We start from the raw sequence: 11,473 nt of genomic DNA on the forward strand, positions 1-11,473 counted from the left end.
CATGTTTCACCACAAATGTATTTTTAAAGGAACAGTCCGAAAAATAAATACACAAACCAGCGACACTACAAACCTTTAACACCTACATTAAACATCTGTAAGTGCACACAAAGGAAAACAGGCAATATTTATGACTGCTAGCTCTGAAATGAATAGTTAGCACATTTCATTAAAACACCCCAGACACGATTGTGGTGCCATGATGTCTACCTGTTTCCTGAAGAAGGCACGGCGTTAACTTACAGTAATTCCTTATTTACTGTAACAGCAAATGTTTAATAAAGGCCAACCTGTGAAGAACGTTATTTCCTTCTCATCTACCAAATGATTCTAAAATCAACACCAAACATATCAATCTCATATATATTGTTTTAAATGCATATTGTTTTTTTTTAAAGTCATATCCCCAATTTCCCTACTCCGTGATTACTTCTTTAAATCCAACATGTTTAATGACAAATCCAGATATTATTATTATTATTATTATTATTCAAAAAAAAAAAATTAAAGCCTACCACAGAATACATTGTGTTGTTTAAATAAAATCAGAACAATTTACAAAGTAATAAACATTTAAGAGAATAATAAACATGCACCCATGTTAGACTAAGCAAAGAAATCCATATTTATACCTAAAAACAAAAACCAAAAATTTTTTTTTTCCCGCTTTCTGACTTGGCTTTGTAACGTCAAGGCACTGTGTAGCTTAAATAGGATTGTTCATGGCTGTAAGTGTTCCACAGGATTTAACAACAACTATGTTACAGTAAAAACCAAAACAAAACTACATAAAACTAAATAATAAATCTTTCTGTACACCGCATGAACTACCCAGAGCAACCAAAGAGAAACGTGTCAAGTGTTATAATAATGTCACAATTCATAACACTTCAAAACTACTGGGAAATGCACTTTGTTTTCCTCCGTCGTGCCTCCTCATGATGAGTAATTCCCAAACGACTGTGAATCAAACAACATGTTCTAGCTTAACTTTGACTCTGTCTGGGTGTAAAACTGTTGGGCTAATTTTTCTTTATATGTAGTTTTTAAACACACTTAATTGTACTAACTCTTTCCATGGGTTCCCCGTTGAAATTGATGTTTAAAATTGCATTAAAACAAAAAAGAAAAGAAAATACAATAAAAACAGAGTTACATTTTGTGGCTTAACGATGCTTAAATTGGCAATCTTGAACATTTTCATTTAATTGAATTTCTTAGATTTGAATTGCTGAACGACTTGGCTCAGTAGTGCTTGCGCGTACGCCTCACTGAACAACAGTACTTCTGTGTTTTACAGTATCGGAAAACCTAGTGGTATTTAAAAATAGCTCCTTTTATTTGAATATGAAGAATCTGCAAACAAGAAACACAATTTAAGCATCTGAGCATTTTTTTTTAGCTGTGTAACAACAGCTAACAATCTTTTCCCTCAAATCACTGGCTAACATTTATTCCAAAACTATTATATTATAATTACTATTCACTGAAACTGTTTATCCTGGTCCAAGTGTATATTCCATTATCTACATACTACTTTGCATTTTCAGAAATCACAAGCACACTAATAGCCAAGACATCAACAAATTGGAACATTTCCTGAAAAACTGCCAGATCCAGTTATTCCTAATGACAAGTAAACATACCATGCTGCTGCAGCTTCACAGCACAAATATTTGACCTGTTAAACAGGTGCTGAGATCAGATAAGGCAGTCACCTTAAATGCAATGTGTGTGTGTGTGTGTGTGTGTGCGTGTGTGTGTGTGTGTGTGTGTGTGAGACTGAGAAGGATCAAGCATTATTATTGGAAGAGCTCTAGAAAGTGAAACACTTTGTAGCTGCAAGACAGTATTGTAACTCACAATTATGCTCGTAGTGAGAGCAAATACAATTATTGACGAGACTAAATGTTGAGTGAAAATGAATGTGAGATTTAGAGGTTTGACAATAAAGCATGGTTGAAATGTTAAAGATTGCCATTTTAAGCTCAAATATGGGTCAGATCTTTTTTAGCCCTAGAATTATTTTTCTGATTCAACACCATCAAAATAAAGCAGGACAGCAGAAGTGGAGGTGTGTTAGATATCTAGTCAAAGTCCTGCCAAATTTATATAAAATGCATTTTTAAAAAATTTATTTCTTGGGATTTTCTAAAAGAAAAAAAAAATTAAAGGAAGCCCAAGACAACAAGCTGCACCAAACTACTGCTCTAATAGTGCCTTGCAGAAGTATAGTATACGGCTTGAGCTATTTCACTTTCTGTCACATTACAGCCGCAAAACTTTATGTATTTTATTGAGATTTTATGTGAAAAACCAAAACAAAGTAGTCGTTAATTATGAATTGGAAGAACGCATGTTTTTAAAAACTTTTTTTTTACAAAAACACCGTAAGAAGACGAGCATATGTTTGGATTCAGTCTCCTTTTAAACGAAGAAAAACATTGTTGAAAGAAAGGCTGAGTATAATCTTCCTGCAGGAACTTTAAAAATGCATCCAGAGATGAAACAGGATCAAGGCAAATCCATGTGTTCGAATGGCCCAGTCAAAGTCCTAACCTAAAACAAATTCAGAATCCATCTTGGAAATTGGCATTTACTGATGCCTCCATCCTGTCAGACTGAGCTTAAGCTATTTTTCAAAGAATGGGCAAAAACATCTAGTAAGTAGTTGAGCAAAGACGTGTTAAGAAGTGGTTCTACAAAGCTTTGATTGATCAAAGCTGAATACGTACGGATGCACGTTATTTCATATTTTCATTTGCAGAAAATGTAAAAAAAAAACATTTATTTTTCTTACACTTCAAGATTACGTTACTTCATGTTGGTCTGTCAGATATCCAGATAAAAACACACTGAAGTTTGTTAGTGTAACGTGACAAAATGTTAAAAAGTTTCATAAAGCACAGCGCATAATATAATAGAATGCTGAGGCTCTCATTAACAATTAAATATTAGGTAACCTCTTGTTGGTTTAGGCCGTTGCGGAGGATTTATTTATAATATTAAAGTACGTCAACAGGTCTTAGTTTGTATTAGGCAAGAAGATTCGTATTGTTTGCTTTTCAATGGGAATTTCTTAAGTAAAAGGTTATGCTGTCAAAATGAGGTTATATAAGATTGACCTTTTTCCCCATGTTTAAACCACAGCACAAAATAACTCAATTATGAGGAACTGAGGCGCTGTCGCTGTTAGTAGTTCCACTTGTGAGGAACTAAGAGGAGCTGGACCATACGGTTTGCGTCGTGAGCTAAAGTGTCAGTGTTTCAAAGGTTTCTCCAGGAGAGTGAAGTATGAATGGAAGCTTTAATGGTGGTGTGTCCAAAAGTTTACTTGGTTCAAAAACAAAACCTTCAGACTTCAAGTCTCAGAGTCCACCATGGAGGAGAAGATGTCCACCAAGCTGTCGAGTCCGTAAAGGTAGCCGTCCTCTCTGTTCCCTTCTACCCATGATGCTCGGTGGGTTAGTTCCTCCCCGTCAGGGAGGGGCGTGGTCTTTCCAAAGTCGATCATCCACACTTTGGCGCGCTTCCTGCTGTCGTGAACAAATAAGAGCGAGCTGCCGATGACCTGCGAAGACACACAACAGCCATATGATCCAAGAGAACTGGACACAAAGACCAGAACCGAGCAGGGCTCCCACCGTTATTTGCTCAGCAGAACACGCCTTGTTTGTTTCTTTTCAAAACATTATCTCACTTCTCGTTTCAGCTTCGTGCGAAATGTCTGTCTGTGTGTGTGTGAGTGCGTGTTTGCGAAAGTGTGAAAATGTGCGCGAGCGTGTGGTCAGGCAGTTAAGAGCCTAATTTCCATGATGAGTCTTGCTGTGTCTAAGTGATTTGGTGTCTTTACTTTACATTAACAACATAAACTGAGTAAACAGGTAACTAGGACTGGAGCTAAAGCACAAATCCACAACTGGCTTGTGTTTAACTCCCATCAGCTCCAATGCAAATAATAAAGCTGCAAAAAGACTTTTGCTAAAATCCATACATCAGTGACAAAGCAAAAAAAAAAAAAAAAAAAAGATGCATTTAACATATTTTTCAGAAATTTAATCTTACATGCAATCTATATAATCTTACATGCATAAATACACAGAGCATATTTTCAGTGTTTTGTTTCAACGTGAGCAAGAATTTTATTTTTTTTTCTTTTGCAAGTTTTACAAACCAACTTTTTAAATGTTTCCCCTACTAGCTGCGTGTCTTTACCTCATGACTTCTGAAGAACGGAGAGATCTCCAAAGTGGCTCGGATTTCCTTTAACCTCGTTAGATATTTGTTCTGGAAAATAATACAAATAAAGAACAAAATTAGTCTGACGTGTGCTTAGCAGAGGAAAACAGGCCCTGTTTTAAGCTTTATTCAGCCTCCAGTCAACTTTGACCATCTTTCTAGTCCCCACTGATGGAAAGCTTCCCCACACCATGATGCTGCCACCACCGTGTTTCACTGTAAATGTGGTGAGCAGTGTTAGGTGTTAGGATTTCACCACACATAGCATTTTGTTTGAAGACCAGAAAGATTTTCTGTCTCAACCATGCAGAGCATCTTCTTTNTTTTTTTCCCCCACAGTCACAGTCAGCTAACCAACATGGCTAGCTAAGTAGCATCTCAATTCCCCACATCGTTAAACATCTAATATTTGGTTCCAGGTCCACATGCTGCTAAATAACTTGCAAATAAAAAGAAATGTGGGAAAGGTGTTAGAAAGCCGTTACACAGTGTACATACCGGTCCCATTGCGCACGGCATTGCTCTGGGTCTCCACCACAGCCTGGCTCAACTTGGCCAAGCCTCGCATAAGCAACATCATATCACCCGCCATGATGGTGCTGGACACAGAAAGAACAACAGAGATTAACGCTACCTTATACATTCAGGGGAACATAATAAATTAATACAAATAAAAAACAAAAAACAAAAACACACATTCAGATATGTAACCCCGTCCACAGAAACAAAGACCTGAAGATGGACTAGGAAGCAAATGGAAAGGAATAAAACTTGTCAACACTCTCGTTCCTGCCAATAAGTGAGCTCGCCAACAAACATACACAGCTGTTCTGACTTTAAATCGTCACCTAAAAATACACGACCTCCACTCTGTCCCCTGCTTGGATGAGAACACACACACACACACAGATTGGGAAAGGCGACTCTTGCTCGGGTGAGCTGTGAATATGCAGTCCAAGACCGAATCTGAAAATGTCACTGGAATTGAAAGGGGAGGAGTGCAAAACAAACGCTGCAGCTATTTCAGGACACCAGTCACTGTAGGTGCACGTGTTTGGTTTATGTTCAAGGCCTGAAGCCGCACTGTACCGCTCTCTGAGGTGTTTTTTTTATTTTTTTATATTATTATATATATATTTTTTTATATATATTTTTTTTTATTATACGAGACTGCTTTCTATTAACCTTCATCTCAAAGCCCTACCACTAAGCAAAACAGATCGGGGTTAATTCAGGCCACAAAGAAAATAAGATCTGTGAGTCTTATCTAAACAGCAGAGCTTTCATCTGCATTCCTGAGTGTGTCGCAATATTCTACTGCTGTTTTGACACACAGGTGATCCACCGAGGGTGCGACAATGCGCTTTGACACAACACAGTCGAGGCCAAGTGGAAACAGCTCATGCTGCTGAGTCTTAGCAAAATGTGAGCATGCGTGAAGCGCTATACATACACTGGCAGTCGGTAATTAGGTCATCTCCCTGCTTCAGGCCTGTTTTGTGTATACTTTACAACTCATGTGAACATGGGTGGGGAAAAAGAAAAAAAAAAAAAAAAAACAAACTTAATCATCTATCTTATCAGAGTAGTATTGTTTAACGTGTATTAGTCGGACTTTTGATCACGGCAAGAGGCCGCGGCTTTTGTTTTGGTTCTACAGGACCGGGAGGTAAAAGCAGTGAACCGTCATTTTCAGGGAACAAATCTGTTCATTCACAAATAAAAAGCTGACTAATAACATGAGTTATTATGGGGTTCTATGTTTTTTTTTCTTGTTTTTTTTTTTTGCAAATATCACCAAAAATGGTAGTAAATAAAGGCTGAAATTAGATTCACAAATTAAGCGATTGCTAATTGTATAGTTGCCTTACTAAGAGTGAATATTTTATAATAATTTTATGGTTGGTAGTTATTTCCAGGAAAATCCATTAAGTGCCAAGAGTGACCACTTTCTGGTCACACTGCAGAGTGAGGCAGCGATGCCCCTCCCCCACCTGTTGCTTGCTGTGCGTTTCAATCAAAGAAGGCTTTCATAGTTTTCCCATGCTTATAAACGATGATATGAAGCAGTAAAGAATAGTAAAAAAAATAAAATAAAATAAAAATTAGCATTAGATAACAAACATGAGATTGCAACAAGTTCAGCATTTTAGGCTTTTTAGCCTGGCCAGGACTAGAAGGGTCTGCCCTGTGGAGGGAAAGAACAGAAAACAGGCAGGAAGGGTGTGTTGTCAGGGCAACAGGCATGCATGTGGTCATGGGATCAAAGTCGACCTATCAGGAAAGTGGTAGCAGTAACTTCATCCTTGCAGTTTTATTATTATTATTATTATCATTTTGAGTTTTTTGTCCTCTCTTCAGTCCCATAACAGAGCAACACATAGAACAAAAACAAAAAATACCTTATTCCTATGATAGCAATACATTTGTAAAATTATAAGCAGCGTCTGCTAAGCAGCCGACTGCAGAGTGGCTACAGATACACTCACTCACTAGTTAGCCAATATCAACTTGCTGTTTGCGCAGTGTAAGTTTTAAATCTATTTTTAATGAAAAAATAGATTTTCCTAATAAAAAAGGTTTATTGATCTGCAGAAAACAGCTTGAAAACTATCACTTAAATTTAGCTGGTGTTAGCTCAGCAGTTTTTTTTTTTTTGTCTATTTATCAGAGAAATAAAATTATATATTTTTTATAGCAACAATAGTACAAATTGTAGCTTTTTTGTTTGAAATAAAAACTATTTGATCATGTTCTATAATTAACTTACAACTGAATTATAAAGATTCCACGAAATCATGCTACTTTCACTCAATCGTTAAAGTATTATTACATCCAATGCAGCCACGTTAATAATAAACCTATAATTGTTATCGATCTCAAAGATGACACAGGCAATCAACTTGTCAGACTTTGCGAAACAAAAAGCAAACAACTTTTTAAGAGCTTAATAAAACCGTTCATTTAAACACCTTAGAAACACATCAGCTGTGGGTAAACAGATTGATTGAGGAAATGCTTTTTTACCCAACACTGTAGCGAGGGAGAGGAAAAACACAGAGGCTATTCTTAAAGCTCACACTCTGTGCTGATGCGACGTATTGTGTGCCGAACTTTCTCTGCACAAGAACACACATGTAATCCTCAGCTGGCGTCTGCTCCACGGGACGATATGGGAATAGCTGAGCAGCTTGAGTCACTGTCTGAATGCTGTTAGCTGCACCTCATGGAGCCCCGACAGTAAATCATCGCCGCCCTTGACCACTGAGCCTGAGCCAAAAGTGGGAAACCGATTCCCGTTGCTGTGAAGTGGCGAAGTGCCACTGCGGCGGCATCACCACTTCTTACTGGGGAAAGCTGAATTAGATCATGTTCCCTGAAAGATGACGAAGCTGGAGTTTGGTCTCAGTTCCATGTTAGTAAATGACTATGTTTGTTACAAATGGTTTGTAACGGGTACACCACGCTGGTGAAATTTGTAATTGTCAATGTCATGTTATTTATTTTTACAGTTTTTGAATAGAATACAAATCACCTATGCTTTAACGAGTGAGTGGATAGTCTTGCCGTGTATACTCTGTTGGAATCAAGAGAGAACTGTGCAACATTAGGAAGACATAAAATTGAAAAATTATTGTTTAATATTGCTCTTGGATTACTCAAAATGTCTTTATAGTCATCACAATGTTTCTCATTCACCGTCTACGTATTAGATCTCGGCGAATGAGTTGGATTCCGGATTGAACTAGAGATGTGATACAGAATCTCTAGTTCTTCTTACTGATTTCAATAATGTTTTTTTAGGTTAATATGGGCTTTTAAACAGGACAGTTATTATCGACAAACCCAAATTAATGAAGCAAGATGTTAATTGTTCTCTTAACATAGGTTTGTTAAGATTGGTGATTTCGGAGGCAATTACAGAAGAACATCAATGTAAACGTTTTGTTTATCTCTGTGACTTTTTTGCATGTTTGTTGCTCCGAATGAACCCCTCATTTTGCACCCAGACTATTATGGATAAACAAAGTTGCTTAGCCTAATTTTGGAGAAAACTAAGGATTCAAACTTTTTTTTTTTTTCAGAAATAAAAATACCAAACCTGTGTTTTGAAGAATCATACATTGAAAACGCTGGGGGCAAGGGGTCCCCGCAGAGAAGGCTTTTATAAATCTCAAAAGTGATGTTAAAGAATCTCATTTCTGTGTAAAATGTTTCAGATCAGATTCATTGAGATGATTAAGTGAAGTTTAAAAAACAAAACAAAAAACTAGAATAGCCCTCAGACAGAGGCACCCTTATTGATATAGCACATTTAATACTGCAATCACAGACTCAAAGTACCTTAAAAGAAAATAAATTTAGTAAATTATATACGATCGCACAATAAATCAAGAGAGTAAGGCAATGAGTAAACAATAAAACATCCTAGTAAAATGAATGAGTCTTTCTAAAAGCTTGGAAAAACCGATCATAACAACCTCTAAAACGATTATATTAAATTGTCCGCTGTAATAATTAAAAATAAACTCATAAATACACCAGTCTCGCTTTAAAAAAAAAACGTAAACATTTATAGTTTTTACTATCTAGCTACTCGACGTTATGCCATAACATCCTTTCAGAAACACTTTTACGCAATCCTCAACTTGAGAGTTATTGCAAGCAGTTTCACTTCACCTTTTAAAGGGTCACTCCGCTATATTCTTCAAAAAGCGACCACAGTGGCCTCCTTTTAAAATCTGCGACCGACGGCTTCCGTGGAGCCACGAGACTTGACGAAAACTCACGAGCCGTTTGCAAGTATGAACTCCCGAGTTCACGCTACCATTTTGAGCGTCTTAAAGCGTCCGTAGCCGTGTGGTTTGTGTCATTCGGCAGCCAGGGCAAAGTTTGTATGAGCAGCTCGCTAAGTTTAGCATTAGTGAAGGCGGCCATAGACCCGCCGCCATATGCCAGGGACGTCAGCACGCTGACCAAGAATTTGCAACGTAACCCGTTTCAGGCTGAAGCTGCGGAAAACAATACGACTGTTTCAGCATTAACTGGGTTATCGGTGCGTTGTTTTGCTCCCACGCGTCGATGCACGAAAATCAATGTTTGGGTTTGAGGAACTCACCAGCCAGCAGCTGTCCTGCAGAGTCTCTGCTGCTGGTTCCTTCCAAGTCTATTAGAGGTCAACAGTGGCAAGCGTCTCAGAGTAAACACTCCCCTTTTGCGGTTGCACAGTTGAGATATGGAGAGGATGTTGTTGTTATTATTATTTTTGATTGAAACTGTTTGTAAGAATTGATTCCTCTTCTTCTCCTTCTCCTCCCGCTGCTCCTCCTGCAGGCAGCGTTTAATCCAGGCTGTCTGTCAACACGAGGTCAAACCCTGTTTCCCAACTTCATGTAGCAGCCAGGGCCACTTATTGGCGCAACCTTTATCTTGCGATCAAAAGCAACCTTTCACACGGCTCACCTGAACAGTTTACTTTCCCGTCCCCTCGGTTCTTATTCCTGAAGTCATTGCTATGCATCTACACGGTATAACCTCGGATTTGCAGGGCTCTGGTTGTATTTTTTCCTCTATTAAGCCCCGCCCACTCTTTCTCATTGGCTCTTGATAGTTTGTTTACAGTCGAGGGAGTTATATCCGGGAGGCCCCATGTTGTTCCTGAAGGAAAGCAGTGCAGATAAGCTCTGGCGGCTGTCAATGGCATGTCAGGTGAATGACCTTCACACGCATACAGATTTACACTCAAAATATACATATGTCCAAGTGTTGTGCCAGCAGAAAGCAACACAAAAGCAGCAAAATAACTTATTACTCACATTTCTGACTAACTGGTTTTTTGGTGCCATCTGCTGGTGGTAAGACGACAGCGCGGTGACGTGGACTCTTGTTTTTCCGCTTAACTTGGCGGTGTGCAGAGTTTGACGTTTCATACGTCTGTAAAGTCTCGTCTTTGAAAGATGGGTAATAAAAAAAAAAAAGTGCGCAGGATTGTAGCTATGGGCATATACAGTCCTGAAGAATTTTAGGAAGGGGATTTTTAAAGAGTGTGAGATAAATGTAAGTTGTTTCTCTGGAAAATAATCCAAACTCTAAAGCTTGAACCAAAGCTAATATTTTGTCTTTTTACACTACTTTCTTTATTATTATAAAGAAAGTAGTCTTTATATTCTTACGAATCAAAGAATAAAGTGTAATGAATTGCAATTCTGTGCAACTTTATAAAATTGTCGCATGTTCACACCCTTTTAATTTCTATTTAGGTCAGGTGATTTATGAAACATATTTTCTATAGTCTTCTGTCATCCTACTATAAGGAAATGTTAATGCACAACACAACGATAAACACAGAGATTGACTTCTTTTCTGATTATATTAGTCAAGGATTTGAAATAAAACTTATAGAAAAATGTGTAACAAAAATAAAAGTTGTAATTGAATAAAATATGCTATTAAATTAAATTGCGAATTGAGCACGTTTGTGATTACTCATCTCAACACTTCATAAAAATACTTTATGAACTAACATAAGCTGACAGCTTTTCAGAAAGCCTGTCACTGTCAGTGTATTGACAGTAGAGGGCGCCACTAACCTTTGTTATGATTCATAAACGTTTGTCACCTATGTCTCCAAGTAAAAATACATTTCTGCATCCTCTTAAGTTAGCATGTCTTCTGTAGAACTCTGTAGAGAGTACAAAATGTACTCATACATTTTGTGAAAAATTACTAGAAATAAAAAAAGCACAAATGAATAATCAATACAAATTGTTTGATACATTAAATCAACATTGAGGTAAAATTGTGATTTCAAATTCTAGAAAACAGTACTTCAGTTCTGACACCTACAATAAATTGCAATAAAAATGCAAAATGGAATTACAATTAGCTTCAATATGGGAGAAAAAAGTAAAAGCATCTAAAGTTTCTTTCTTTAGCAAACACTCTTGAGGACTGAGCTTGAGTCCGTCGCCTCACACACACACAAAAAGAGGTGCGCATGTACAGCTTCTCTGGCCAAAAGCACTCACGAATCACGTCTTCTCTTTCCCAGCAACTCCGGATGCTGCTGCTGTTGTGGACAGGTGTGATTTGAATGGCAAATAAGCTTCATGCAAACCCAGCAATTAGTGTGGGTAAGGAGTGCAGCGTTGGAGGGGTCATAGTTTCAGAAGAAGTGAAATGCACAAGATGGATAGATGGATCGATAGATAGTTAGAAAAATATCACACACAAA

At 37.6% G+C, this 11,473-nt stretch overlaps 1 long non-coding RNA gene across 1 annotated transcript; it reads right to left on the reverse strand.

The window, feature by feature from the left end:
* On the reverse strand, positions 1-4,315 carry LOC107837202 (uncharacterized). The gene is made up of 2 exons (XR_001663205.1): positions 4,216-4,315; positions 1-3,571 (listed from the first exon to the last, which is right to left on the reverse strand). It is a non-coding gene; the product is annotated as an uncharacterized LOC107837202 (long non-coding RNA).
* Between the last annotated feature and the right edge of the window lie 7,158 nt (positions 4,316-11,473).

Source organism: Poecilia formosa, unplaced genomic scaffold (genome assembly GCF_000485575.1).
Source record: "Poecilia formosa unplaced genomic scaffold, Poecilia_formosa-5.1.2 Scaffold122, whole genome shotgun sequence".
NCBI lineage: Eukaryota > Metazoa > Chordata > Actinopteri > Cyprinodontiformes > Poeciliidae > Poecilia > Poecilia formosa.